Source organism: Sus scrofa, chromosome 16 (assembly GCF_054392235.1).
Source record: "Sus scrofa isolate SSC_HxYL_T2T_F1_AM1 chromosome 16, Sscrofa_HxYL_maternal_Yorkshire_Landrace_v2.0, whole genome shotgun sequence".
Taxonomy (NCBI): domain Eukaryota; kingdom Metazoa; phylum Chordata; class Mammalia; order Artiodactyla; family Suidae; genus Sus; species Sus scrofa.
This window is the reverse complement of record NC_139398.1, coordinates 85,417,784-85,444,333: the sequence shown is the minus strand read 5'-3', so window position 1 is coordinate 85,444,333 and position 26,550 is coordinate 85,417,784. Positions and strand designations below refer to the sequence as shown.

The 26,550-nt window shown below is 42.3% G+C and overlaps 1 protein-coding gene and 1 non-coding gene across 18 annotated transcripts in view; one reads left to right on the top strand and one right to left on the bottom strand.

Annotated features, from left to right (window-relative positions):
• Positions 1 to 26,550, bottom strand: part of SEMA5A (semaphorin 5A) — a 530,468-nt gene that overhangs the window by 33,036 nt on the left and 470,882 nt on the right. The window lies entirely within an intron of this gene.
• On the top strand, positions 4,762 to 4,865 carry LOC146395696 (U6 spliceosomal RNA). The gene has a single exon (XR_014831659.1). It is a non-coding gene; the product is annotated as a U6 spliceosomal RNA (small nuclear RNA).

Below are 26,550 nucleotides of genomic sequence, written 5' to 3'. Positions count from 1 at the left end.
TCCAACAAACCCCAAAGAGGGGTCACAAGATGATCTCAAAGTGCTTAATCAGCACCTTTTGGAATCCACAATCTTGTGTTTGATTTAGTCCAATGACTGCAAATAAATATTCAGTGCACCACTTGAATCTGGTTCCTAGAAGGTAAAATGATTTTGCTCCACGACAATCTACACTGGCTGCTCTGAAGAGGCGATGATGATTTAGAGATTTTAAAGAATATTCCTAATTTCTTTCCATTACTGTTACTAGTTATTACAGACCCAATGAAATAAAACAGAAATATTCTTTTTTCTGGGTCTTTTTGCCATTTTCTTGGGCCACTCCTGCGGCATATGGAGATTCCCAGGCTAGGGGTTGAATCGGAGCTGTAGCCACTGGCCTACACCAGAGCCACAGCAATGTGGGATCCGAGCTGCGTCTGCAACCTATACCACAGCTCACAGCAACGCTGGATCCTTAACCCACTGAGCAAGGGCAGGGATCGAACCCGCAACCTCATGGTTCCTAGTTGGATTTGTTAACCACTGAGCCACGACAGGAACTCCAAAACAGAAATATTCTTTAAAATATAAAAGCAGGAGTTCCTGCCATGGCACAAGGGGTTAAGAATCCAACTGCAGTGGCTCAGGTCACTGCGAAGATATGGGTTGCATTCACTTTCGACAAGTAGGCAAACTGCATTCTTTTCAGGGCAGAAAAGCAGCAAATATTCCTCTGCTTTCTTACTAAAAAAACAAAACAAAACAAAAACAAAAAAACGATATATGTGCCTGCATACGTTGGATTATATATGTGTGCATATCTAAGAAAATGGAGCCGGTTCTCCACCTTACACATAATTGTAGGCATTTCTTTTTATATCACTTGCGGAAAGCCCAAGAGGATAAGAAAATCAGGGCTGTCGCTGGAAATCATCTTTATTATAGAAGCTGTGATTTGTGGGCATTCCATAAACTTACATCTCAAATGAGAAGATCCATTTATTTGGTTTATTCTCTCACTATAATGCCCTTAAATTCTTAGTCTCTCAGAGTGAATATCAAGAGTTCAGACATATTTTACAGGCAAATCCCTTGCAACGAGAGGAGAGACTACTTTTAGTTAGGAGTGAGAGCCTATTCTTGGGAAAAAATGTTTCCTTCTCAAACTGGCAATTGAAATGGATGACCATGAGCAAAAGAATTTACCTGTTATTCCCTTTCCTCCATTTTTAACGGAAAAAAAATGCTCAACTGCAATATCCTTGCTTCAGAAGATTCTAATAATTTGTACATATTTTTAAGAGGTTTTATGAGGAATTTTGGAAGAACCAGATAAGTGATGCCATGTTATTTAACATTAAGGCTTTGAAAGGACAATTCATGGGGCATTACTATTACAGTAAGACCTTTACAGAATACCAGATAGGTGCCCTGGATTTTTTTCTTTTTTTTTTCTTCTTTTTGTCTTTTTAGCCACATCCGCAGCATACGGAGGTTCCCAGGCTAGGGGTCGAATCAGAGCTGTAGCTACTGGCCTACACCACTGCCACAGCAACTCAGGATCCGAGCCGCACCTGCAACCTACACGACAGCTCATGGCAATGCTGGATCCTTAACCCACTGAGCAAGGCCAGGGATTGAACCTGCATCCTCATGGATGCTAGTCGGATTCGTTTCCACTGAGCCATAACAGGAACTCCCCTGGATTCTTTTAAGTGCAAAAAGCAACAATCATCTGCGATCTTAGGGGAAAATGGGATTTTTCTACTGTGGTGCAATGGGATCTGTGGCATGTCCACCACGCGAGGACACAGGTTTGATCCCTGGGCCAGCGCAGTGGGTTAAAGGCCCCAGCGTTGCCGCAGATGTGTAAGCTGCAGCCACGGCTCAGATCTGATCCCTGGCTTGGGTACTCCATATGCTGTGGGGTGGCCAAAAAAATAAAGAAGAAAATCACACTTTCCAATGGACTCAAAACAGAGAAAAAGAGAGAAAAAATGATCTTTGCATGTGTGTATAACTCACCATACATGTACAATCAAAAGAAAAAACTTAAAGAAATAAAAAATACTCCCTGTAATCACAGGCTTTAGATGTTATTACAATTACACAGTCACACAGTCACACTTGTGTGGGCTGAAGGGGCTTAATTTCTTGGCAGGAAAATGCAAAATCATTTTAGAATAATGGAGTGGTTATGGAATATTCAGTCATGAAGACACAGAAAAAACACAGCCATAAAATCATACCTACGGCTCGCGCAAATCCTAATTGAAAAAATTAAATGTACGATATTTCAAGCTATTACATTCAGCAGCCTAGGCAACTGTTATTATTTTACCAACACCTGGTGATTAATCTGTGTCTGATAAGCAAACATTTATTTTATATATCAATGAATTTATAAAAAACTGCTTTGCGCTTATGAGAAATGCACTAAAAATAAATGGGGTCAGATGGTGTTGATAAACACATGTAACTTGTTTTCACCTGCCCACTGGCTGCAAAGTAATTAAAGACCATTTTCCTCTCTTGGATCATTTTGATGCTTGTATTTACTTTTTAAATTTTGCTTTTGTAGCTAAAGGAACTTGGGCCAAAACAGAGTTATACAATCTTCCTCTATCTGCTTATTCCATCGGCCACATTCCTAAAGATATTATACAAAGATAGTGGTTTTCTTCTCCCTTTCATCAGGGATGCAGGGTTGAGTAGTCCTACTGGGAACCCCAGGAGCATCTGGTCCGTTAGTTACCTGCACCCTGATTTCCTTGATTATGGCGCAGCTATGCTCCAAGGATGCTATGTCAATAAGCACCACTCAGACTGGTGGCCAGAATTCTCAGGTTGCCCTAAAAGCCCTCCCCCCCACCCCGCCCTGGGCTATCATGCCCTTTGTAATTCCTTCCCTGGAGTGTGGGTGGGTCCTGTGATGATGATGGGCTAGGTGGCTATCTTGATTAGTTCCTCCCAGCCCAAGACCTTGTAGTGGACAAAAGAGATTCTTCACCTGGCTTTGAACATGTTCGCTGCCCTGCTGCAAGGGGACCATGTGGCTAGGACCAGAGGGCAGCCAGTAGGAACTGACAGCATCCTCCTACCTGCATCCAGGGGAAAACAAGAGCCTCAGTCTCAAAACTTCAAAGGACTGATGTCGACAAACAACTACAAGGTTTGAAAGAAAATTGTGAGCCTCAGAAAAGTCTGGAGCTCCGGTCAACACCTTGTTTTCAGCTTGTGAAAATTTAAACAGAAGAAGCTCATTTAAATTAAGCCCAGGAGTTTCCATCGTGGTGCAATGGAAACGAATCCCACTAGGAACCATGAGGTTGCGGGTTCAACCCCTGGCCTCGCGCAGTGGGCTAATGATCTGGCATTGCCATGAGCTGTGGTGCAAGTTGCAGACGCAGCTTGGATCTGGCGTTGCTGTGGCTGTGGCATAGGCTGGCAGCTGTAGCCCCAATTAGACCCCTAGCCTGGGAACCAACATATGCCACAGGTGCAGCCCTAAAAAGATAAAATAAAATAAAATAAAATAAAATAAAATAAATAAAATAAAATAAAATAACATAAAATAAATTAAGCCCAGATGTCTGAGTCATAGAACCATGAGAGAATAAATGCATGTTGTTTTAAGTCACTAAATTTGTATTAATTTGTTCCATAGCAATAGAACATTAATATACACCTATGTAGATGGATATTTCTTTGGTATTTGTATATATAAGGGAATCTATTCCATGACCTTATTTTCGTCTAATACTCCAAGGACTCAACTTATTAGATAATTCAAATTCAGGTGAATTTTCTTATCTCCTGCCTCTTTTAATTCTTAATCTGGCCTCCCAGTGGTAAGGAATCTTCCTTCGTGGAAATCTCATTATCATCCTTCTATTGGTAGTCCTCCAATGTTTGCTTATAAGAAAGCTTTGGCTCAAAGTCCAAAACCATGACTGTTACTTGCTATTAATATTACATAGGAAATTTCAAGATGTTAATGAGAATCTGCATGTTTTCTACCAAGTGGAGGTTGTTTGTTACAACTCATGTCTTACTAAAGGTGCCTGATGCCATCCTGAGTTCATTTTTTTGAATTCAACCTCATAGAATAAGGGACAGAAGAAACATGTGTTGATCAGCCCATTGTATTTCAACTTCACCAGTTCCACTAAAGCTGTAGATATTAGTTCCCTGTGTTTGAGAAAATATGTTGGGCAAATGCCTTTTGTTTAAGGACAAGAACAGAATTTTTTTATTATTTATTTTTATTTTTTATTTTTTTTAGGGCCGCACCTGCGGCATATGGAGGTTCCCAGGCTAGGGGTGGAATCGGAGCTGCAGCTACAGGCCTACGTCACAGCCACAGCAATGCCAGATCTGAGCCACATCTGTGACCTCTGCTGCAGCTTGTGGCAACACTGATCTTTAACCCGCCAAGCAAGGCCGAGGATCAAACCCGAATCCTCATGGATAGTAGGCGGGTTCTTAACCCACTGAGCCACAATGGAAATGCCACGAATTTAAAATGGCATTCCATTCCTTTCGTGAAAGCGCTTCTCCTCAAGTGTGTCTCTGTGTGGGTCACGGGCACTAGAGGAAAAGCATCTGTGGTCAGGAGAGACTGAGAAGCCCTGGGTTCCACAAAGGTCAATGGGTTCCTTCAAATCAGAAGTGATCAGAGCAGATCTGGAGTCCTTTGTTTTTTTTTTCTTACAGCTTCTCGGGCAACCACGAGGAAGCCCACCTTAGCAAATGCTGGCAAGGAGGACACTAACTGGAATCAAAGGTTCTTAAAAGATGAGAGCATTGGAACGATACAGAGAAGATTCGCATGGCCCCTGCGCAGGGATGACACACAAATTCGTGAAGTGTTCCATATTTTTGGGAGTGTGGGGTGAGTAGATGCAACTATTACATTTACTTTTAGGATGGATAAGCAATGAGGTCCTGCTGAACAGCACGGGGGATTAGATCCAACCACTCGGGATAGACCATAACGGAAGATAACATGAGAAAAAGAGTGTGTGTGTGTGTGTGTGTGTGAGACTGGGTCACTTTGCTGAACAGCAGAAATTGGTACAACATTGTAAATCAACTATACTTTAATAAAACATGTTAAAAAAAAAAAGGTGACAGCAATTTCCTTGTTGAATGACTGACTCTATAATCAACCTCACTGATTCAAAACTGAAAATAGGGTTGTCTCCCTAGGCTTTTGAACTTGTGTGGAAGTTACCCCTCTTTCTCCAACGCTAACTAGGATTTTAAAGGCTGAGGATGGAGTCTTCTGTTCAAAAAATCTCATATGTATGATTGGGTCACTCTGCTGTACAGCAGAAATTGGCACAACACTGTAAAAAGACTAGGCTTTCATAAAAAAAATTCCTTAGCCCACCTGACTCCATGTTCTCATGGGGGAGCCGATAAAATATCCCCCTCCTATGCGACTGTCAGGAGGTGACTATTTCTAGAGTGTAGGAGGGACTGGGAGCTGGCACTTGATTGATTTTGCTCCTCCAGCGACTTCTACTCTGAGTTTATTCATGAGCGGGCTGGTCCGTTTTTACTTTGAAACGCTGGGCTCACTTTCAAGTTCATCGCCTTTGTGACAAAGAGGAAAGCCCATTAGGTCTGTCCAGGGGATCTACTCCCTTTAATGTCATAAGCTAGTGGCTCAGCCTTCTCATCTATAAAATGGGCACGTAGAGAAACACACCCTGATGATCCGGGAGTGTTAACGAGGTGAGGTGTTTACAGTGATTAGCAGGGATCCTGAAATGTGGGGCATCTCTGGTTTGCAGAGATGCCTGGAAATGAAGATGGGGTGCAGAACATGAAAACATTAGGGGTTCTTCCACGGTGGTCACTAGCAATCTTGAGGCGTCCGAGAAAATGTGGATGGTCGCAGCAACCCAATTATCTTAGCAGGTTACACTCAGAGGAATGGATTTACCTAACGGGGAAAATGAGTCTAACCCGCATCTGCGTTTCCATGTATATCATTTCACTCCCTCAGTAATGTGATCGTCAAGCAGAAAATTATCTTCAAAATGTGTTCTTATCGGAGTCGACGTGAAGCTGACTTTTTATCAGTTTGCATTCCTTAAATGATTAGTTAAGATTTCATGTCCTAAAAGATAGTAGCAGGGATATTTATTTAACCTAAAATTCCTACATCATGAATGATGTATTTGGAACATTCACTGTTAAGGTCAAAGTCCTTCTGACACTTCGTTTCACCAGGAGGGAAATATTTGGGACTCTTGGGTGTGTTTTTGGCTCTGTACGCTGGGACCCCATCGTCTAATGGATCTGGGAAATGAAAAACATGCGTGTTTTATCAACATCTTTGCTTATAATTTAAAGCACAAGGAAGCAATTTTTTTTGCTCCTCTTTTGGCCAGTTTACTGTGGGAAATTATGTTTCTCAAACAAAAATATTTAAATGACTTTTTTCTTATAATTCAGATTGTTTAACTAGGTTCCTATTACCTCATGAATATTTCCTGCCAGCACTTATGAGAAATGTCCTGAGCATCTAAATTTTAAAAATCCTGTGTTTGAAATTTAAAGTCAAAGTAATATCGTCCAAATGGCATTTTTAATGAACAACACAACCATGAAAATAGAAGCATCATGTTATCCATCCATTCATCAGCTCATCCATTCCTCTTTTTTCCACTAATCACTGTTGGAACGTCTATACCTTACGCAAGATGCTAAGCTGTGTCCTCAGGGGATTTTAGATGTTAGTGGTGAAAATAAACAGAGGAAGTTCAAGGGAGAGATAGGAAAGTTCCATGAGCCCCACACCAACTACGAGTTACGAGTTACGGGAATTAAGATGCAGGAGCGCCTTGATCTTCAATAAGATGAGGTCATAGTAAATGATACTGGGACCAATCCCCTGGGCCACTTGGCTTGGGATTCTACGTCTGGCACATGGACCAGTTTGTGTGTGTGTGTGTGTGTGTGTGTGTGTGTGTGTGTTTTCATTTTTTAAAGATGTTTGCAGTAGAGCTGATTTACAATGCCGTGTTAATTTCTTCTGCACAACAAAGTGATTCGGGGAAACACATACATCCTTTCATTCTCTTTCAGCTTCTTTGCCCACATAGATTATCACAGAATATGACCAGTTTTATACCAAGAAGCATTTTCCTGCTCAGTCACAGCACCAGAGGTGGGCTGCACCCAGCAGTTTAGTAACTGATTCTGGTTAAACTACCCATTCCTTGGTACAAGTATGTCACTGCTAATACAAAGCAAATGAAATCCCCAGCTCAATCTTATCCACCTTGAGGAAAGTTTAAAGTCTCCATCACAGAAAATAAAAAACCTACAGGATAAAATATAAGTTGTCAAAAGAGTCGGGTATCTGCCCTTATTTTTTCTTAATACAGTGAAAAGTCTTTGTACCCCAAATTTATAAATGTTCAAACTGTATGCACAGGGTCCCTGTGGCAGTCCTGTTGAAAAGAGTCAAGTGCCAGAGCAGCCAGCCCAGGACTGTGGTCACAGGGGACGGCCAAGGGTCATTTCAAGGTGGGAGGCCTGCCTGGGGCTCCCCGAGCTCCATCATGATCCCACTGGCTTTCTTCTGCAAGCCGGGAGCTACATCATCAAGAAGCCCCCGGTCACCCAGCAAAGGAGATGCATTTCCAACCCAGCAGCATGAAGGCACTGCCCGTTCTCTGCAGAGTCACAAACTCAATGAGAAAACATAAAATATAAAATGGCTTTCAGGGCATCCTTCCCAAATAAATTATCACAAAGGAGAATATTCTATCTAAAACGCAGACATCATGACACAATAACTTGTCTAAGACCTCTATTGATGGACTTCTTTTCCTCTCTTCCTCCTTCTTTCCTTCCCTTTTTTTCTCTCCCTCTCTCTCCCTTTCTTCTTTCCTTCTTTTTTGGCTGTGGTGAGCAGCAGCCTGAACATGATAACACAGTAATTTCTCTAAGACCTCTATTGATGAATTTCATTTCCTTCCTTCCTTCCTTCCTTCCTTTTTGGCTGTAGCATGTAGAGGTCTGATGTGGGATCTCAGTTCCCAAGACCATGGATTGAACCCAGCCCACAGTGGCGAAAACACTGAGTCCTAACCACTAGAGCACCAAGGAACGCTTGGATAGATTTATTCTAAAATTTATATAATCTTCTCTCCCAGCACTTAATTTAATGGCTTCTTAATGCCTTGAGGTTATAATTAAATTTACCTGTTACTGAAAATATTTGAACGCATTAAATTGTGTTGTTCCTGTTGCTTTGTCCTAGCCTAAATACATTTCTCACATCTGCTTGAATTTTGTTTTTTTGGTATCTAAGTTTCTGGCCACAACTCAGCTATGTCCTATGCTCCCATGGCTCATGGTCCTCTTCCTACCCCCATCTTTGTGATAGATACTCTGATCATTAAGCTGATTGGAGCAGGTATCAAAGAGAACAGTCAGCCCGGTGAGGACTTGCAATCTGTGCCCCAAGGCGGGACAGCAAAACCTTTGTACACACCTGCTTCCTAAACCGGGCTTGATCTTAGCCGCCAGCATTGAGGTGGCTGCTTTCCCACCAATGAGGATTGTGGTAGCATTAGGATATTCAAGGTGTTAAAATCAAACTAAACACCTCTAGGCTTTAATATACTTACCATAGGGCAATGATACAAAACAGTTTATTCACCTCGAAGTTTCCTATAAAAATAATTGTCCAAATCAACTTTTAAAGACTGATCTACATGATGGATTTTCATCGACTTAATTTGAAAATCTACACATTCGTACATACAATATGGTGATTAAATTCAGTGGGTAAACTTCCATCAAATCCATATTTTTATCACAGATATTTATTTATCCTGATGCATGTACATTCCTTATTTCTAGCCAAATTTTCCCCCAATTGCCACTATATAAACACACTTGTGCGTGTGTATACATATATATGTGTGTGTCTCTATCTATGTACATAAAAACTTATGATGGAGGTCACTTGTATGGAAGTTTCTATATGCAGATTATCTAAACCAACAAATGCCGTACAAATCTCTTGTTCTAGAAGGTTATGTCTTTAATAAAGGGAGGGTGTTTCTTGCGTTTCTTATTAAGGCTATCTTTCAGCTCTACGGGAAAATGTCCCGGTTGAAATACTTAGGATTCCATACTGTGAATGACTTTAAAATTTACTTTTCCTTTTCTAGGACACATTGTTGAATTTAAACAAGATTACCGACTGTGCTCTGCTTCATCTTCTATTCATTGAGGCAAAAAAATTAATAAGGTGGCTGAATAAAAATGCCTGCCCTTCTAAAATAAGACCGAAGTATCTCTAAACTGCTTAATTTTCTTAGAAATGTAAGCATAGAGAACAAGAAAAATAAGTGATATGTTAGAGTGACTGTATACATCCAAGGTTTTATATTGTGACAGGAAAAAAAATCTGTTTTCTTCTTTTAAACCGTTCCTTGGTGTTAGAGGGTGTTTGGCTTTATTACACCATGAAATGTTCTAACCCATATGCAGACAGAACATTGCAGTCAGGGGACTGAGCTGGGAAGGCTTCTTTCGAACAGGAGTTTACATGGGCAGGCAGGAAAAACACCAGCAGCTAGAGGCCTAAATATATATTTAATGTATACAATATATTATTGTGTATAAAATAAATATACGATTTCACAAAATTATAGTCCAAGGAGCATGCAAAGAGGTGCCAGTGTGAGTGAGTTTGAATGGCAGCCTTGAAGAACGCTGGGAAATTAGTGTTAATTGCATTTCTGTGACTCTGTGTTACCAGCAGGGTAAATCCCAAAGCGCTCAGCTTTCCAGACTCAGAAAATTAGATCAATTGCACAGGCTCAACCCCTCCCGTCCTTCGGCTGGTAATGGAGCCATGGAGTGCTCTTCTAAAGACCCACGAACACAGACTGTGGCTTCAGGCTTCTCTGCCACCTTTCCTGTAATATGTGATTCTCCAAATTCACCTGAAAACACCCCTCCCTCCTTCCTGCTACCACCGGGGGCCTGGAAAGTAACAGAAGGTGCCACAAGGACCTGTATGCAAGACGGAGTCTCCAATGATTTTAATGATGTGGGGAGAGATCTGCTACCTATTTCCTGTTTTCTCTTTCTAGACCAGCACTGGACACTTGCTATTTGTCACACAGAAGAAGACCTTCCAGTCCTTCCTCCATCAAACATGGCACAAATGGGGTTCATGCATCCAAAAAACCAGCGCGGCATCTTGCGTTTCTGATAACTTTTCCTCAACGGTCCTCAAAAATCTTTAAAAATACTGAATAATTTTTCAGTCACTGAACAATATACAAACACCCAAAGATCACGCAGCTATGGTTCAAGTGGGGCAGGGGCCAGGAACCCATCTCACTGAGCACCCACCTGTCCAAGGCTACCCGCAAAGATTCAACATGGTGCCATTTGCCAGACACGCAATAAATGAATGTTACTCTCCATCCAATGGTCGGTCATTAACTCCTAGTCCCTGGTCTTTGGGACACAAGTGAGAAAGCTGGAGAGAATCCCGGGACCCATTATCTCCATGCTTGACCTTACATGGTTTACTTCTTTGCCCTATTGTATTGAGTTGGCTATCATTTCCAGAACAATATCAAACATTCGCAGTGCTGGCAGGAACCCTTGGCTTTTCTTTGACTTTAATGGAAAAGCTTCCAACCTTTCGCCATTCCTTATGATGTCGTCTGCTATCTCATTTTAAGAGGTATCCTTCATAAGGTTAAAGAAGTTCCCATCTCTGCTTTGTTTGTTGACTTTTCCAAAAACTATTAGGAGGGAGTGTGGAATTTTATCAAACATTTGTTTTGCATACATTGGAACGATGACAGCGTTCTTTCCTCTTAATCTTATTAATACAAAGTGTATTATTTACAAGACTCTCCACTTGAACTTCATAAATGTCATATTATGAATATGGACATATGGATATAAGAGAAATATAAATATTTACATATGTATAGTTTCTATTTATACATAAAATCTGATGGATTAATGCTGCACAAGGTTGTACAATATGTACATTGACAGAAGGGCAGAACAGCAGACAGATGTGAGGGCTCAGATTCGGCGTGCATCTTTTCCTAAGCAGTGCGCTTGGGCGGAGGGCTGGCGGTCCTTGGATGAAGGTGCATGGAAACATGCTGGCTGCCTGCCAAGACCTGAGCCTATGCTGCTGTGAGGGACAGAAGGAGAAACTTGTACCACTTCACACAAAGGCCCCTTACTGGTTGGCAGTGCTGCTGGAGTTCATCCATTTCTAACCCTCAAGGCCAATGCCATTGACCAAACAACTCAACCACCGGATATCTTATCTTGGGAGAACCTGTTACAGAAATTTCTCACTTTAAAGCCAATGTCCTTCTCTGTCTACTGCTCACTTTCCCTGCTGATGTCTCTACAAGCAGGCGCTTCTAGCTCTGACTTACAAGCTCTGACTTTCCCCTCCTCCACGAGGTGGCCATGAGACAAAGCATATGAAAGTGAAAGGAAGGGAACGACAAATACAACTCAAGTTTAGGGTTAGTAGTTGGTTATTACATTCAGGGTGGATAAGCAGTGAGGTCCTGCTGTAGAGCACAGGGAACTGTATCCAATCACTTGTGACAGACATGATAGAAGATAGTATGAGAACCAGAATGTATATATATGTATGACTGGGCCACTTCGCTGTACGGCAGAAATTGACAGAACACTGTAAATCAAGTATAATAAAAAGTTAAAACAAATAACTAATACGTACATCAATAAAAGTATTTTTAAAATGTTGAAGACCTGACTCTACTCTGCATGTCTTTTTGCAAAGGTGATGACTCTTTGGGGACTTCTGGAGAGAAAGTTTGATCTCTGCTGCTGGGTTGTTTTGTTTTGTTTTGTTTTGGTCTTTTTGTCATTTTAGTGCTGCACTCATGGCATGTGGAGGTTTCCAGGCTAGGAGTCTAATCAGCGCTGTAGCCGCCAGACTACATCACAGCCACAGCAGTGCAGGATCCGAACTGCATCTGCGACCTACACCACAGCTCACGGTAATGCCGGATCCTTAACCCTCCAGGGAATCGAACCTGTGTCCTCATGGATGCTAGTCAGGTTGGTTAACTACTGAGTCACGACGGGAACTCCTCTGCTCTTGGTTTAAATGTGTGACGGTTCTGCCTTAATTTGAATTTTGTAAAAAATTTATAGCTGCACCTGCAGCATATGTTAGTTCCCAGGCCAGGAGTTGAATTGGAGCTGCAGCTGCCGGCCTACACCACAGCCACAGCAACACCAGATCTTAGCCACACCTGTGACCTATGTTGCATTTTGCGGCAACACCAGATCCTTCGCCCACAGAGTGGGGCCAGGGATGGAACCTGCATCCTCACAGAGACAATGTCAAGTCCTTAACTTGCTGAGCCACAAAGGGAACTCCAATTTGAATTTTTGCCAGTGGCTTTCACGCAGTCGAACAAACAGTTGTTCTGTGCCAGGTACTGAGAAGGTGCTGAGGTTGCAGAACTGAGCCACAGAGACCTGGCACCTGCAACTAACTGGGGGCTTAGAATCTCACGGTGTCCTCTGCAAAGAATCTCCAAGCCGCTGGGGACACCTCCCTTCTCCAGCGGAGAGGACCACAGAAAAAGCATCACCCAGCTTTCTCGAAATTCACACTCACCCATGATTTCATCCTGGTTCAGTTACAAGGACCCGATCTGCAATTTAAAACCGTGCCAAGCAAGTATCTGGCCTCCACCGAGATGTGAATAAAACGTCTGCCAAGTGCCAGATCGTCACCCTTCCTTTTGTAACACTAGTCCCTTATCTTTTTTAACTTGACTACCCTGGGCTGGAAGTTCATTCAGATTCCTTTCAAACAAACGAGGCTAAGCCTGATAAATGCAGGGCAAATTCACAGCCACACCTACTCCCAGGCCTTCTCTGCACAAGTTATCAGCCCAAAAGCCGCCAAAGGGAAACTGTTAAATTCTGTTAAATAACAAGGAACAATGACTACCGAGGGAAAAAGTTATTTCCAATGATTATATTTTTTTGCCGAGAGTCAGGTAAAAGAAGTGAAGAGTCAGGATCTTTAAAAACAGACACTTTCTTTCAGAAGGAAACAGGGTTTCCTTTGGCCAGATTCCTCTCATTCTGCTCTGACTCCGGGGGCGCATCTGAAAGTAATAAGATCTCTGAGCTCCAAGGATGGCAGACAAGACGGAGAGGGCGCGAGAGCCCCTGAGAAGATCGCATAAGGTCTGTGCCCCAAGAAAACGTCTGCTAAATCTTCACGAAGGTGCGCACGTGGAATTCACAGCCTACAAAACTGGGGTTTACAAAGTCTAAAGTCAACCCCAATGGACCCGAAGTATTTACGTGTCCAGCTTAGTGAGTGTGCAGGCTAAAGGACCCATTTCTTTCCAGGAGATTCAGAGGCACGGAGACACGTCGCAAATGCACTGAGATCCACAGGCAAACCTCTACTCTGCAGGGTAACCAGTGGGAGTTCCTCAGTGCACCTAAGGAAGGTACCAGAGGCCAGCCACCCCCACACGTACCCTCAGGGAAACGCCAGAGCCTCCGCCAATTCCAGGGCCAACCCCTGTTGCGGCAAACTACTGGGGACACCATCCGTATCAAAGTTCCGCTGAACACTGATCTAACTCTCAGGAACCCCTAAAACATCCAAATGACCTCTGCTAAACTGGTGAGGTGGGCCTTGTCCAGAGCAACCCGTCCAATATACAGGGAACTTCAAATGACAAGCCTCACTCTTTCCAGCCTCTGGACACATGTAGCTTATATATATATATATTTTTTTTTAATTTATTTTTTATTGTTATTTCCCCCAACACATTTTTTTTTTTCCCACTGTACAGCATGGGGACCCAGTTACACATACATGTATACATAGTTTTTTCTATACACAGAACTACCATATGATCCAGCAAATCCCACTCTTGGGCATAAATCCGGACAAAACTTTCCTTAAAAAAGCTTATATTCAATATAGCGTTTTCCCCTGGAGTTGATGCTATTGGGTTGTTAGTACTTCCCTTCCAAGGTTGAGAGCTCCTTGAGGTCAAGGACAGCAACTTAACCAGACCCACATTCCACCCAGCCCGCATCCCAAGCTGAGGCTCCTACTCAGAGATGTTCAAGACGTGTGCTGAGGGAACTGAGCTGGATTCCGCTTTGGCTGGGTTCATGAAACGCACCAAGGGAAATAAGGCAACATTTGACTAGCGCACAGGATGATGGTCTGAAGACGGCTCGAGGTCACCACCTTTAAATTCTTATTTACAAAGCAGAGCTCAAATATTGGAATCCATGCCCCTTCAAACTATTCAGTTCAGCTTTTCTTTTGTAATTGGGTGCTCTGCATTAGTTATATGTACTCAGGTCTTGCCTCTGGGGGTCTGATAAGGTCTGGGAAGGTCACCGCCAAGTATAATCTCATATCAAAACCAATTTTAATGAACTTCATACACTATTACTGCAGGCCTACTGGCTTTTGGGGCTAAATTTGATTCGTGTGAAGCAGCCTTGTAAAGCTAATTAGAAAGAATTTGAAATAATTTAAGAATATGAACCAGAAATGCAATGCTCATAAGCTAATATCAGGGAAAGAAAAATTAAATGTGAACTAAAGGCAGCTCCACTGGGGTATAAAGAGTATCTGTGAAAGAAGACTAATCACAAAATATGTTCCTTTATAAGAAACGAAGAAAGAACCAGACAGTAGGCAAGAACAATACACCGCACAAGAATAATCACTTCATCCAAAAAGATGGTGATAACATTTTCCCAAATTGCCATCATCTTTTTAAAAACGTTAGTACATAAATTTAATAACTAGGTTCATTTATTCACTATCTTCAACTTTGCCAGGAATTAAGGATACAATCACAAATAAAACAGATATTGTCCCAGATTTTAACATCTTAAAACATCTTCTTTGCGGTATTCCTAAGTTTAAAAACAAGTTAATTCATCTCATATTAATGGGATGGAACGTCCCCCTTTGACATAGGATGAAATCCAAGTTCCTACAACACATTTGAGGGCATCATGGGCCTTAATTTATCTTCTTTCAGGTTGAGAAGCATGGATTGTGGGAAAGTCGCATTGACAGACGACACAGATTTGCATGCATCACATCATGTATGTATTTATAATCAAAGAGCTTCTTTTAGAAAGTGAAACCATATGGTAGTTCTCATTTAGTTGTCTGAGGAACCTCTGCACTGTTTTCCACAGTGGGGTACATTCCCACCAACAGTGAAGGAGGGTTCCCTTTTTCCCACACCCTCTCCAGCATTCGTCATTTGTAGACTTGTTAATGACGGCCCTTCCGACTGGCGTGAGGAGGTACCTCCTTGTAGTTTTGATTTGCACTTCTCCAATAATCAGTGACGCTGAGCATATCATATGATCCAGCAATCCCACTCCTGGGCATCTATCCGGACAAAATGCTAATGTGAAAAGATACAGGCACCCCTATATTCACTGCAGTGCTATTCGCAACAGCCAACATGTGGCATCAACCTCAAGGTCAGATGAAGGGATTAAGATGTAGTACAAATATACGGAATACTAATAGAAAAGAATGAAATATTGCCATCTGCAGCAACGTGGGTGCAACTAAAGATTCTCATACTACGTATAAGTATGTCAGAGAGAGAAAGACAAAGACCCATATGATATCACTTATGTGTGGAATCTAAACTATGGCACAAAGGAACCTATCTACAGAATAGAAACAGACTCACAGACATAGCGAACAGACTCATGGTTGCCAAGGGAGCAGGGGAGCAGGATGGATGGGGAGTTTGGGGCTGGTAGATGCAAATTCTTAGACTTAGGATGGATAAGCGATGAGGTCCTGATGTACAGCCACAGAGCACTATGTCCAATCTCTTGGGATAGAACACGAAGGAAGATAGTGTGAGAAAAAGAATGTATATGTATATGGCTGGGTCGCTGCGCTATACAGCAGAAGTTGACCCAATACTGTAAATCAGCTATACTTTAATAAAAATAAAATTAAAAAAGAAAGTAAAGTTAATTTTTTTTTTTAATGTGAAGAAAAATAATTGAAAACATGATGTAGCTTCCAGGATTAAAATCACCGATGGAGTTATCTCATGGAACTATTAACACAAGAAAGTGAGTTTAGCCTCAGTGATGGAATAGCGATAGGAAGTAAGAGCCAGACCCCAAGTTCCTCAGCCTGATATGCAAGTCCTTTCAGGAATGAAAGCCCTTACTTTTTTTTTTTTTCTCCTGCTTTTTTAGGGCCCTACCCGCAGCACATGGAGGTTCCCAAGCTAGGGACTGAATCAGAGCTGTAGCTGCTGGCCTGCACTACGGCCACAGCAACACAGGATGTGAGCTATGTCTGTGACCTACACCACAGCTCACGGCAACACCGGATCCTTAACCCACTGAGCGAGGCCAGGGATCAAATCCGCATCATTATGGATACTACTCAGGCTCGTTACCTCTGAGCCACGATGGGAACATTCTGGAAGACCTTACTTCCCAGAGCTGCGTCCTGCCACATTCCTTTATGCATCCTCGAGCCACACAAACAATACTACTTATGGTTCGCTCTTCATGCTCCTTCCGCAGGGAAACTCCATTCCCATCTCAACGTGGCTAAATCTCAGCCATGGGGGTCTTTGGGGCCCTTGACCCATCCAGCCAGAGGCAACCCCTCCCTCCTCTGGAGTCATCATTTTCTCTTGAATGTTCCACTGACACTTCCTGACTTCTTCCTCATATTCCGGCCATTAGATTGATATTTTTTCTCCTATGATTTTCTCCTATGATTAGGAATTTTACTGTATGCATTTGCATATCTTCACCTTCCATAGTATCTTGTTCAGTTCTTCGCACACAGTAAACACTCAACAGTTTTGGCTGAAAGGAGGTAGAGATGGAAAGATATGAAAAACTCTACAGAGGATACAATGGAAGACATGGATCAGTAGCGGAAGTCATTGAGCGTTTTCATCTCTTTCATACATAAAACTACTTAGAAATGAACAACGACCTATGAGGTCACAGCAAGCCCTAGGGAAATTAATTATCAAAAGTGACTCATGCTACAGGCAGAGCTCCTTTCCATCCTTCACTTTCAGGCGGCAAAAGGCTTATCACCAAAGGCTATTAGCAAGGGCAAGAAGATAAGAGAAAGAAATCAGTTCCATAAGCTTCATAAGGAAAAGTGCCTGGCGAACATCAGAGGGCTCCTTCTGGTGTCTGGATTCTGTCCGTTTGCCCCTGCTATTTTTGTCTCGCTCTTTGGAGAGGCTATGGCTCATGTGCTTCTGTGGAGCCTGCATGATTTTATAAGGTGGATTCCTTATAAAGGTTTCCTCCTTTCAGCCACTGCCCTCTCTTCCTCCCACACGATGGTTGCTTTCTGATGGTCTTAAACTGGGCAAGTTCAAGGGACTAGGACAGACTCGAACAGATGTGGAAAACCTTTCACACCATGAGAGATGCAAGATGCCAAATAGTGTGGGATGTGACTTTCTCACGCAGCATGGCTTATAAAATAACGCAAGAATGTGACATGGTATGAGCTGGTTCCATCTTCAAGAGCCTTTATTAAAACTATTTCTTTCAAACCAGAACCTCATGAGATTCTGCAAGTCAATTGAAAAAGCATGCCGTGGAGTGAAATGAAGAGACAGCTGCTCTAAGAATGCCTGTTATTATAACACATCATGGGACCACGGAGAAGAATCATTCAGCTCTTTTATTTTTCTGACACATGTTCAAGACTTCCAAACGTATCCCTGTATTTCTATTTAGAAATGTTAACCAAAAAAACCAAAAAAACAAAAAAACCCAAAAAACGAAAAAACAAAACCCTAAGTATGGCAGTAGCATTTTTTTTACTCTTTCTTATATTCACACAGAAGAGTTCTATGCTAGGCTCTCGTTCTTAGAAAAGTCCAGGATTTAGTAAAGGGATAGCATTGGGGAAGAAAGAAACCAGTGCATCTGGGAAAAATATGCAACATTTTAAAACCATTTTTTCACGTTCCAACATCTGTTGCTTCCTTCTTTACTTAATTACAAGTTGCTTTGAAAATTATTATGTATGTGTGTTAACAACTGAAATTATCCACGTTCAATAATTCCACTGGAGGCACTCAGATGAAATAATAAAAAAAAATGGGTAATGCAAATCTTAAGCAAAACACCCATTAAAACATATTGTTGATATAATTAAATGCTTATGTAACTTTCCCCCAAAGGAAGAACAGTCTGCCAGGAGCAAAACCAAATGACAAGTATCATAGAATCAAAATTTGTTTTAAAACTCTCTGGCTGCACACACCTTACTCTTTCCAAATCGAAATGCAAACTAAAGTATATTGTGTATCACAGCACAGGCAAACAAAAACAAGCTAGTGAACACATCAGTGCACAGACCCTTCCAGGTTAAGCTTCACAAGTGAAGACTCTTTCTGAAGTTTTACACTGGGACCCGGAGCCCCTTACTCACTGTGCTATCCCCAGAGGCCACTGCAGGGCAGAAGCTTACTATTTATTAAATAATAACAGCATGAACATGAATAACAAATGAAGACGTTCAGATTCTAGTTCCATCAGTGTGCGTTTTGGCAAACATTGATTAAGACTGTGATGTATGTGGGTGTTGCAAACCTGAGTCAATCAAATGAAGAGCCCACCACGGAAGAGGCACAGCCAAGGAAGGGGCAAAATCTTTGTCCATCAGAAGGAGGACTCCCTAGGATTTTGTTTGCTTGCTTACTTACTTGGTATTAGAGGGGATTTTAGAAATGAGCACGTGGAGTCAGTATGTTGGCCTCTATAACATGGAACCTACCACAGATCAGACCCCTGCTTCCCTCCAATCCCCCGCAAGGTGGTTAGGCAGTTAGTATCATGTAGAACACAGTTCTTGGATCGGGATGGCCAGATGGACAGAAGGTTTTCATGCAAGCATGGCCCAAGCTATAAGGCATGAAAATGCCTCCTGGAAACATGGCCCCAGCCTCTGCAGTGAGGTGCTAGACTGAAACATGATTTTCTTTTCTTTTTTTTTAGTGTGAACATAACTGTACTTTTAAAATTTATTTAGTTATTTATTTTTGTTGTCTTTTGGGGGCCATATCTGCAGCATACGGAAGTTCCCAGGCTAGGGGTCCAATTGCAGCTGCAGCTGCCAGCCTACACCACAACCACAGCAACTCGGGACCTGAGCTCTGTCTGTGACCTACACCACAGCTCACAGCAACACCAGATCCTTAAGCCACTGAACAGGGCCAGGGATCCAACCTGCATCTTCACTGATACTAGTTGGGTTCATTACCTCCCAGCCACGAAGGGAACTCCTATTTTATAAAAATTTTATGGGAGTATAGCTGACCTGTAATGTTATATTAGCTTCAGGTGTACTGCAAAGTGAATCAGGTACCCATATAAATGTATCCATTCTTTTTTTCCCCATATAGGTTATCACACACTGTTAAGTAGATTTCCCTATGTTATCTATACCGTAGATTCTTGTTAATCCTCTATTTTAGACAGTAGATGTATACGTTACACCCACTCTTCTTCCCCTCCCCCAACAGTTTTATCTATGGTAACCCTAAGATTGCTTTTGAAATCTATGATTTTGTTTCTGCTTTAGAAATAAGATTTTTTTAAAAGTAGAGGGAGCTACCCAAGGATGCCCATAAATGCAAGAGCCCATCCTTGATGCTACAAATTGCACCCTGAAGACAGGAAGTCATCCCGAATCAGAGGGACAGCAACAGATCACATCATTTACGGGCCAGTTTGACGGGGTAAGGGAATTGCTTTTTAAAAACTACGAACAAGCAAAGCCCGTTCAGACTCCAAGAGAGCCTTCCCTTTAATTGCAGTGGCAAGTGCCCAGTGCAACTAGAAGGAGACAAGATGAACTACAGAAATTGACCACAAATAAGTGCCCAATTTGGCAGAGACATCAAATCGACTAAACGACCCCAGGAGCGTTCTTTATGGATAATCCACAATTAGCCCAAAGTGTCAGCAGGGCTACAATCAAAGACTAAAGATGCATTTGGAAAAGACTAGTCCCTGATTGTTTTTATAGGCACTTCCACTAAGGCTTTAAATTTAGAAAGCCACATTTAATTACCCATTTTGTAGCAGTTAAAAATCTGGCATCATTTAAAACAGAGATCTGGGTTTCCTATAGCTGAGTATTTATTTATGCCTTTAGAAAATCAGTTTGTTCTGTGTGTATGGGGTTTTCTTACAAGCCTACAAAAGATTTTTAAACTCATGACCATTTAGTGGAAATTGTTAAGGCTGAGAATACTGCTACTGTGTTTCCCTAAGCGAATTTTATGTATTTTAATATCAGGTATTAGAAAATCTTCACTATGGAATTTATAGGTGAACTGCAGGGGAAGATCGTGTGTGTGTGTGTGTGTGTGTGTGTGTGTGTGTGAAGTCTCTTTTACAGCAAAAAACCTCTATTTATGACAGCTTCTCTTTTCAATTAACTTTGCAATCACTGTATTTGAATTATTATAGCCAGAAACGAAGCGGATTTTTGTAAAGCCAAAGAAATCTGTGCAATAGATCCTTCCAACACTGTAAATAAAACATTTTTTGTGAAATACTCCAGATCTCCATACCAATTACAATTTCCAGAGATTGCAGAATAATTTATACGTTCTAGAGGGAGACTTCTGATGGATAAATTCCTATAATCCATCATTGTTCTTTTTTCTCTCCATCTGCATCATTCTTAAACTTGATGGCCAAACTTCCAGCTCTAAATTTCAGAATGCGTACTGTTTTTCAGCCATCCGCCGAACCACTTGATTCTGTGTGCTGGTATTAACTTTTTCAAAAGACTCCAGCCTCTTCGAACAAAATGTGGCATTTTTACTCTGACAGTCTCTCATATTTGCAAGCTCTTCACACAGGGAGATCTCACATAACAAAAGAAAGCCAATTTTGCATTCCCATGTTTATGAAGGTATAATAGCAAGTTGCAGCTAGGGAGAGCAATCATTTCCCTTGCAAAAGAATACGTGGGAATATAAGCGAATGCCTTGTGCAAGCGCGGTGCCAGGGAAGAGCACATTCTGTGATCTTCTTTGGGAAGGTCAAGGTCATCTGTCGAGTTCCTGGTAATGGATCACACGAACCTTTTAGATCCTCTCCAGTAGGCACGGCATAAAGAAAGAGCATCCGTTGTGAACTGGTGTTTGAGAGGTAGCTTCCAAAGACAGGAAGGGGAGGAGGAAGCTGGGAGAGGCGTGGAGAGCATGGACTGATTTTCATGTCTTTCAGGGTCTCCCCTCCTAGGGGAAGGATCTGGGATTTGAAGAGCTTCCTCGGAGGAGGGCAGTGAGCAGTAAGGGGAGGGCGTGGGCACAGCAGTTAAGGTGCTTTTGACTCAAACTAGCAGAAGCTGTGGGGAATTTTGATCTCAGGTAGCCAGTCCCCAGCAAGGGTGGCTCCCAGGCAGATGTCCCCAGGGGTGTCTCCTGTTCCCCCTCCGCCCTCATCTTGTGACCCCCTCGGGCTGCCAGTAAGAGAGGAGAGCAGTCCCTGTGGCAGCTCCAATATGCACATATCCTGAAAACAGAAAGGAGCTCTCCGTTCTGGCCTCTTTTTCAGGAACAAAGAGATTTTTCCCAGGAGCCCCCGGCAATGCTTCTCACACGCATCCGAGGCAAGAAGTGGGCCACGTGATGGAAAACCACTGAGCTAAGTTCCAATGCCTGATGGAAAACAGAGTGCAATCCAGCCCCATAAAGGGCACCACAGCCACTTCCTGGCAGGAAAGTTCTTAGGAGACCATGGGACACTGCAAGGGCCCCAGGCAGGGTTTAATCCTAATTTGTAGAGCTTCAGAAATCCTAAGCTCAGGGACCCCTTCTAGTGAGATCAGGATCTGCCTTCATGCAGCCAGGGATGGCAAGTGTCTGGAGGGGCCCACACGGCAGCCCCCACCCCAAGATCGCAGCTGCAGGCATGGTGGGGGGCAGGTGTCTGCCAGCAGTGCCCACCTGGGGCATAGGCTTCATTTCCTGTGCTTTTTCACATCAGGTTTCCCCTGAGGCTCCTGGGGCTGCTGGGCTTGTGGGGTGCAGTCCTGAAGCCACCCTCAACTAAGGGGAGCCCGCGAAGGGCAGGGACTTCGGGCGGCACTGCAGTCTTGCCAGGCATCCTGGAGGGACACAGCCCTGCTGCCCTCAGCAGTGACCTTGATAACAAACCCCATGTGGGTTTTTCTTCTGTTTTGTTCACCTCACCCTTCTGCAGATTCACCTCCTGGTCTAAGCTGTTGTTTTGTCTCAAGCTCTATTTTTTTTTCCTTTTAGGGTTACACCTGCAGCCTATGGCAGCTCCCGGGCTAGAAGTCGAATCGGAGCTTCAGCTCCCGGCCTACCCCACAGCCACAGCAATGTGGGGTCTGAGTTGCATCTAAGACCTACAACGCAGCTTGTGGCAACGTCGGATCCTTAACCCACCCAGCAAGGCCAAGGATCAAAGCCGCATCATGGTGGATACTAGTTGAATGACAAGGCGCTACACAGAAACGAGTTGTTTTGTCATACAGTCATTATTTTCATACATTACAACCTACTTGAACTTCCAGTTGCCAGGTGTGTCTTGCTCTCAAATGAATCCATAGCCATAACTGGACACAAACAATTTTCTTTAGTGTTTTACCTCAGTTCTGATTAACCTTCACAGAAGCCTTTGGATCGCATGGACTGATTTTCATGTCCTAATCCTTGACTTTTCAGGGCCTTCTGGTGGTCCAGTTCTTTTGAACCTGGGAAATAAATATCTCTCCCATGCTCCCTGTTGAAGTCTTAAATCACAGCTTTTGTCGACTGTTTTACACTGCGTGTGATATTTCAGTAATAAATACTGTGCTGGCAGGACTAAGTCTGGTTCTGATTTTGAATTATCTGTGCTGTGTGTGACACCATCTTCAGCTTTATTCTTTCATACATCTGCTAAACCTTCCAGAGAAAGCTGATTACATTAATTTGAGAAGCAAATTTTATGTACACACCATAACATTTTATGTCTGTCTTCTTTTGTGTGTTGTAATTTTCAGCCAAAACATAAAATGAAGATCTGGGTTATGAGTTCATCTTCAAGTAATTTCCATGCCCATGAGACTCTTATTAATGGAACTCTCATGGTTGGTTGGAAGTATATGATCATAATACATTTGGACAAAACGTTCACTCAAAAAGATACCCTATGTTCACTGTAGTACTATTTACAGTAGCCAAGACATGGAAACATCCTAAATGTCCATTGACAGATGAATGGATTAAGAAATTGTGGTATATATGTACAATGGAATACTACTCAGCCATGAAAACGGACAAAAATAATTCCATTTGTAGTGACAAGGATAGAATCAGAGACTCTCATACTAAGTGAAGTGAGTCAGAAAGAAAAAGAAAAATACCATATGATATCACATATATGTGGAATCTAAAATACAGCACCGATGATCCTATCTACAAAACAGAAACAGATCACAGCCATGGAGAGCAAACTTGTGTTTGCTGGGCGGGGGGAGGAAGTGGGATAGACAGGGAGTTTGGGGTTGGTGGATACAAAGTGTAACATTCGGAATGGATGGGCAATGGGGTCCTACTGTACAACACAGGGAACTGTGTGTGACTGGGTCACCTTGCTGTACAACAGAAATTAAAGAAACAGTGTAAATCACCTACACTTTAATAAAAAATAATAACATTTGTACATCAAGGGTGCTAATGAACATGAGAAGTGTTATGGAAACACAAAAAAAGCTCCTCTTTCTTTTTAAGATCCACTTTGTACTTTGTGAGAGTGAAGGAAAATAAGATCTTATCACTGATGACTCAACCTTGAGCAAAAAAAATTATCCAAATGCAGTCATGGCATTAAATTCTATTTGTGCCCAAAGAATCAGTTCTCAAATGCTGGCCCCGTTGCTTACTGGCCACTAGCCACGTTCATTAATCTTTCTCAGGTTGAGTTTCTCCAACTCCAAGTGGAGGTAGGTAATAATGCAAACTGCCGAGCAGGCACTCAGAGAGGATAAACACGATCAATTTGAACTGCTCTTAGAACAGTACCTGGCACGCAGTAGGTGCTCAGTAAAAGTTAATTATTTGATTGTATAACACAGAATTTCAGTCTACCATAACATGCCTAAATAATAACTCCAGTGTGCTCAGTTATAATGTCCTTTCAATATTTCATTGGATATTGCACATTAAGTTCGGATTTATAAAACATATAACCATTATCATCGTGGTTATTAGACACTACCAAAAAGGGTTAAAAATGAAACAAAACTATGCCAAAGATAATTAAGCCCAAGGTGACTATTCTAAAATGATCTAATTATTTTAAATAAAATAATTTAACCTGGGATTTCCAAGCTGCTGCTGTGATCCAGGCTTAAATCCTGGCAGATGACCTGGAACAGACACGGACCCCCTCTCAGCCCATTTTCTCGCAGGGGGAAGGGGAAGATTAACCAGAATGGTGACATTTCTCCCGGAGCCCTGCTGCTCCAGGGGCAGGCTCAGTACCCTGGGGCAGTTTATCCTGCTGGGCTGTCTCGCTTTCCTTCATCCGTAAGCCCTGGTGTAGTAAAGTCCCATTTACGGAGCTGTAACAGAATGACAGGCAGACTACTGCACCTAGCTCTCAGCTGGTGCTCAATAAATAACATCATTTCCCCTCATTTCTCTCTACTGCCCTCCAGGGTTACGGGGAGGGCTTTATTGCATGATTCATCTATCATCACATGCCTAGATAACAACTCGTCTCATGATAACCTCATTTCGATAACATTTGACATAATAAAGTAAGTTAGGATTTGTAAGATGTGAACTCACCGCCATTATGGTCACTAGATATTCTCAAAATAGGTTAAAAAGGGAACATAAATATGCCAAATACAGTTAACATAAAATAATACTATTTATATGTCTATATAAATGCAAATTATAAATTATGTAAATATTACTATAAAGGAATTCTAAATATGAAAACATAAAATATGAGTTGTTAATATTATATTTTGAGAAATTTCTTATACAAACGATTCATACATCTCAGTAACAACAACAAAAGAAACAAACCAATCAAAAAATGGCCTGAAGATCTAAATACACATTTCTTCAACGAAGACATACAGATGCCCAATAGGCATATGAGAAGATGCTCAACATCGTTAATTATTAGATAAATGCAAATCAAATTTGCATTTACAATGAGGTATCAGCTCACACCAGTCAGAGCAGCCATCATCAAAAAGCATACAAACAAGAAATGCTGGGGAGGGTGTGGGGAAAAGGGAACCTTCCTACACTGTGAGTGGGAGTGTAAGTTTGTGCAGCCACCATGGAAAACAGTATGGAGGTTCCTCAACTATGAGCCAGCAATGCTACTCCTGCATATAGATCTGGCAAAAAACTATAATTAGAAAAGATATACATACCCCTATGTGCACAGTAGCGCTATTCACAATAGCCGAGACATGGAAACAACCTACGTGTCCATCAACGAATGAGCGGATAAACAAGATGTGGTACATATACACAATGGAATACTACTCAACCATCAAAAAGAAGGAAATAATGCCATTTGCAGCCATATGGATGGACTTAGAGATTATCCTATACTAAGTGAAGTGAGTCAGAAAAAGAAAGACAAATACCACCTGCTATCACTTATATGCCGAATCCAAAATATGACCCAAATGAGCTTATCTGTGAAACAGAAACAAACTCACAGACATAGAGGTCAGACTCGGGTTGCCAAGGTGGAGGGGGTGGGTCAAGGTGGGATGAAGTGGGAGTTTGGGACGAGAAGAGGCAAACTAGTATACACAGAATGGATATAAACAACACGATCCCACTGCATCTGTAACACGGGGAACTGTATTCAACAGCCTGTAATAAACCATACTGGGAAAAAAGTATAGAAGTTTTTTTTTCCTCCCTGAAGCTATGTTTCGATGCCAATAACAATGGTGATGATTTCTATTTTATGAATGTTTATGGTAAATTTACCACGAGCTAGGAAGTATAAACTCGTTGCTCATGCATCTGGCGTATCCTCACAGAGAGCCAGGTGTTGGTGCTTCGTATTTCATTTGAGGATGCTGATGGGAGACACGAACAGCATCCTGGTGATGCAGAGGCAGAGCTGGGATGTGGCTTCACCTCTCTCACCTGCTCACCTGCTCTGGGAGGCCGCATGTGTGAAGGGACACAGTGGACATCTGAGCAGGAGCAGTGGGGACCAGAGGGAGCCAGGGCTCCTGGGGGTTCTAGACAAGCTCCCTTGAAAGTGGGAGGAAATGCCTGCCCATTAAGTGTCCCGATGGGTTTCATTCCAGACTCATCAGACATGTGCCGCTGGGATCCAGAGAAGGCATTCCAGGATCACAGAATCAGTGATTTCAAGGCCCAGGGACTAGTGCCAGTCAAGTGCAGCTGGCTTTGCCCTGCATGTCAGGGAGGAAGACAGAGG